This window comes from Oncorhynchus masou, chromosome 30, assembly GCF_036934945.1.
Source record: "Oncorhynchus masou masou isolate Uvic2021 chromosome 30, UVic_Omas_1.1, whole genome shotgun sequence".
Classification (NCBI taxonomy): domain Eukaryota; kingdom Metazoa; phylum Chordata; class Actinopteri; order Salmoniformes; family Salmonidae; genus Oncorhynchus; species Oncorhynchus masou.
Genome location: NC_088241.1, coordinates 57,759,737 through 57,765,049, shown reverse-complemented (window position 1 = coordinate 57,765,049; position 5,313 = coordinate 57,759,737). Strand labels below are relative to the sequence as shown.

Genomic DNA, 5,313 nt, shown 5'->3' with positions numbered 1-5,313 from the left:
TGATTTCCCCACAGCAGAATGACATGAAAAGTGATGCAAGTAAGGGAAGCAGGAAAGTTCTCCATATGACCCACCAGAGTACTTGCTCCTACCGGTGAGCCTGATCTTTTACAAGGGCAAGAGGACACAAAATGATCAAAAGTCCTGCAATACAGACAGCTCCATGTGTTGATCCTGTGTTGCCGTTCCGCTTGTTGAATGTTTTATCCTTTTAAGCTTGGAAAAGAGACCCTTACACCCAGATGGACCACACACCCACTCCACTGAATAGCAGGCTAGTGATTGCTTTGCAATGCTTGCAGTTAGTTACCGATTCCTTCCAAACCAGTCATTGTTGAATTTGCGATTTCCAACTTCTTGTGTAATGTTTTTGTCCAATGGCTGATGAGCACCGATACATTTTGTCTATAATTTCTCTCTTCATTATTTCTCTTCAATGACAAAGATTGAAAAGGATTGTCTACTTGATTCATGATGATGACTGCTAGCTTGCTAGCTAAGATTTTGAAAGTATGATGTTGACATGATCAGTCTATAATAATATAATATAACGTGATTTGATGTAATTTTATCTGTGGCCAAAGACCTTGAGCCTTCTTGGATAGGCACTTCTAATGTAACTCTATGGCAGCACCCAAGGGGCTTGAATTTTCGAGCTCTACCTGTAGATTTTGTGGTGACGTAGTGTCTCGTGAGTGACAGAACACTTAGCCAATCACGGCGCAACTAGAGACCATTACCAACCCCTACGCTCCGTATTTTCCGCTGTCTTCCCCTCCACCACAGAAAGCACTGAGCTTGGCTGAAATACATGCATTTTGGAGCTGCCTTACTCAAGAAAGCAAAAGAGACCAAGTTTGTATGTGGCTTTATGAACTCAATGCTAAAAAATTATTTTTTTACATTGTTTGCAAACTGATATGTGACACGTATTGATGCCAAAATAACATGCAAAACAGGCACAATTTTGTTTTTTATGACGGGTCGTCACTGAAGGGGCCAATTTATAACCATCCCTTCCCTGATAGAAACAGCCCTGTACCATGGGTTTGTTTACCCAAGTGAGGTACTGCGACATCAGTCCAGACATTGTGAAGGAATTCACCAAACATGACAAGGACCCTGGGAAATGGACAAAGTGGTACAAAGGCATAAATGCCATCAGTAAATCTGAATCCAACATAGAAAGCGTTAATTTCCAACGTCTATGTCCAGAAATATTATTGAATCCAGATCTATTTATTGATATTCTGATTTCAGAATATTGGCTTGCATTTATTTTACACTACACTATTTATAGGTCTCTAGTGAGAACTAACATGACAACAGTTATCAACTAATGTTGCTACCCAATAATTATCACATTTTTTTATAAATCGCTCATTTGAAATAAGTAACTTTGAAGAAGCACCAGTTGTTATCATGTTAGTTATCAGCAAAAACAGAAATCATTGTTATGCAGAATGAAAATGTTGGATTATTCTCATTTAAACATTCACCTTTAACACCCACTAAATCTGCTCCTGTGTTTTACAGTTGCCAACCCAGATTTCATGCAGCCCATCTCAGAAATAGTCGATGAGGTTATAATGAACTGTCCAATAGATGTCAGAAGACCTCCATGTAATGTACAATTTCAACACAGTGCATTCGACAGAGTGGTTTAATAGGGAGATGCATATCTTTCAAGTTTAACCATTCGAGAAGGAATATATATATTTTTTTATGTCAGACTTGCTTGACAATACATTTAGTACAATCATTAATTGAATGTCGTGTTGAATTTAAGTGTGGATTGAGAATAGTTGTTAATATTTTGTCCACCAGGTGTCAGTGTGTACCTTGTTGACTTACTGGCAGATGCATGTTGGCCTTGGTTGGAAGTAAGGAAGGCTCCCAGACTTGAACACACAAGCTGACTGAGTCAATGGCCATTTCAGTTCACTTTCTACTCTTCATGATAGCTTAATCTCTTGGCATTTCGCTTGGATAATACCAACACAACATCAAACTCTTCTAACACAGAAGGAGTGAACATTATCTTGCTCTCATGTATTGTATATTTTTATGATCCCGTGCCAGTCATTTGCATATCAAATTAAAACATAATTTACAAGAGGAAGACCTGTGTTATAATACTAGAAGAGTCACTGCATCTCTGCAAGGCAACAAAAACAAACAAATATAAAAATCAACAAAAATAGGGATTATATCTTGTGATCAAACCTGGTAAACAAATCATTATGCAGAAACGAACAATAGAAAATAAAACATTTACAAAAAAACACTGAAACATTGAGACAAGTTAATGAACTTGTAATAGCCCAGTGAGCTAACTGCCTGAACAAAAATCCTGATAATCTTCCGGACAATTTAATACATTTAACAATTCATTGACCATCGTAGCTAACAAGCAGCAGAGTCATAACATCTGAGGTGGACTATAAGCCCAAATTGAAAGGAGGTCATCTGCAGTAAAACGTTCTGCTGCTGGGCTTTCATCTCCTCTGACACTGGTAGTTAATGGCTTCAGAAAGGCAAAAACATGATTGGAAAGAGGGATGAAGGAAGGAGAAGGATGAAAAATAAAGGGAGAGAGGAACTTTTTTTATTCCAACCCATCCCAATCTAAACAACAGGATACATTTCCTCCCAAAGCCTCCAAAGTTCGTTAACAAAGGATTTAACCTCTCGACCTGTAATGACGAAGGATCGCTGGTTGATCCCCTATTATCGCTGGGCGTTAATATTTAATTTGGGTCAAATGAGCGGGTCCGGTTATCCCTGAGCCTTGTCATCTCTCTCTGTCTCTCTCTGTCTCTGTGTTTGGTTAATGATCACGTTCTGAGACCTGACTTGCATAGCCTTTAAACATAAGACATCAGAAACTTTTTTTCTTCACTTCTGTCTCTTGATTATTGTGTGTTTAGCAGCGTTGGGATCAATTCCATTTCCATTCAGAAAGTAAACCCAATTCCACATTTTCCTAATTGAAAAGCATTTGAGAATTGTAATTGTAATTTCACTATACTTCCTGAACTGGAATTTAAATGGATTTTGACTGCAACCCTGGTGAAGCCAGATTGGATAGTTCCTGGTGAATGAAGGGGTTGTCATTGTTTTGATGTGCTAGAAAACTGCTGCCCTATAATAGTGTTGTACCTGACACATAGCAGAATATTGTCCTGTCTGGCAGTTCCACCATGTTCAGAGACTTTGGCCGGCGGCTGCAGAGGGACCTGAAGTAGTCGGTAGACGCCCGGTCAAACTGACTGAGGAGCTCAGTGGAGAGAGGATAAAGGTGTGTGTATCTGTTTGGAAGGATAAAGGTGTGTGTGTGTGTGTGTGTGCTTTCCCTCCAACTCCTATGGTCATTGTCATGTTTGGCTTAACAATGACTAAAGGAGTTGGCAATACAGATCTGACATTGTCCAGGCTATTGGGATGCAGGGTAGAAACTGGGCTCGGGATGGATGGTAATCTGTATTCTTTTTCATGTTGTTTTCAGCCCATGGAGGCCTGGGTGGTTACACATGCCGCGCTGCACCATGTGGTTTGGAGGATTCATGCTGGCCTCTACAGTAAGACTACACACAGTCTACATGCGCACACACACAAACACACACACACACACACAGAGTACGCAACCACACATGTACGCATGCACACAGATAGACACTACATTTTTTACATGGTCATAATCATTAATTTGATTTGGGAGTAGGTTAATTGGAAAGTTAACAAGTTTAACAAAACTGTTTTTATTATCATATTTACTATTACAATTGTCTACTGTAGTAATGTCTGCATTGAACCTCTGTCTAATGTAGTAATGTCTGTATAGAACCCCTGTCTACTGTAGTAACATTGCTCGTCCATGCATGACATTGATCTAAAATTGACCCTAGAAATAGTACTGTTGGGAGATCTGGTCAGTCAATTACTAATATTATTTTTTTTGTGTGAATTTTTACCCCTTTTTCTCCACAATTTCGTGGTATCCAATTGTTGTAGTTGCTACTATCTTGTCTCATCGCTACAACTCCCGTACGGGCTCAGGAGAGATGAAGGTTGAAAGTCATGCGTTCTCCGATACACAACCCAACCAGCCGCACTGCTTCTTAACACAGCGCACATCCAACCCAGAAGCCTGCCGCACCAATGTGCCAGAGGAAACACCATGTACCTGGCAACCTTGGTTAGCGCGCACTGCACCTGGCCCGCCACAGGAGTCACTGGTGCGCGATGAGGCAAGGACATCCCTACTGACCAAGCCCTCCCTAACCCGGACAACGCTAGGCCAATTGTGCGTCGCCCCACGGACCTCCCGGTCGCGGCCGGTTACGACAGAGCCTGGGCTCGAACCCAGAGTCTCTGATGGCACAGCTGGTGCTGCAGTACAGTGCCCTTAACCACTGCACCACCCAGGAGGCACTCTTAGTAAAATAATTTATCTTCAACTCGCAATCTGTGGATTGTATTCGATTAGATAGATTGAAATTGTATGTTAAACATCACAGCATAGTTGAAAGATATATGGTGCGTAGAAATCTGAAGAGGGTGGCCAGCAGAGATAGGTGGGATGGGCTGAGGGAAGCTGGGGATGGGCTGAGGGAAGCTGAGGATGGGCTCAGGGAAGCTGAGGATGGGCTGAGGGAAGCTGAGGATGGGCTCAGGGAAGCTGAGGATGGGCTGAGGGAAGCTGAGGATGGGCTCAGGGAAGCTGAGGATGGGCTGAGGGAAGCTGAGGATGGGCTCAGGGAAGCTGAGGATGGGCTGAGGGAAGCTGAGGATGGGCTCAGGGAAGCTGAGGATGGGCTGAGGGAAGCTGAGGATGGGCTCAGGGAAGCTGAGGATGGGCTGAGGAAGCTGAGGATGGGCTGAGGAAGCTGAGGATGGGCTGAGGAAGCTGAGGATGGGTTCAGGGAAGCTGAGGATGGGCTGAGGAAGCTGAGGATGGGCTGAGGGAAGCTGAGGATGGGCTCAGGGAAGCTGAGGATGGGCTGAGGGAAGCTGAGGATGGGCTGAGGGAAGCTGAGGATGGGCTGAGGGAAGCTGGGGATGGGCTGAGGGAAGCTGAGGATGGGCTCAGGGAAGCTGAGGATGGGCTGAGGGAAGCTGAGGATGGGCTGAGGGAAGCTGAGGATGGGCTCAGGGAAGCTGAGGGTTGTGGATCTAGAGACAAGTGGGAGTGGAGTTACTGGGCGGGGGATAGAATGACGGTCAAATATAAAAGTATAAAAAATAAAGTTAAAACATGACAAAAGTATGTTTGAATGACCCATGACCCAATGACCCAATACCCATCTTAAA

The 5,313-nt window shown here is 43.1% G+C and overlaps 1 pseudogene; it reads left to right on the top strand.

Moving 5' to 3' along the window:
* The first annotated feature begins 1,043 nt into the window (after positions 1 to 1,043).
* Positions 1,044 to 3,914, top strand: LOC135521672 (actin-related protein 3-like; annotated as a pseudogene).
* Positions 3,915 to 5,313: the final 1,399 nt, after the last annotated feature.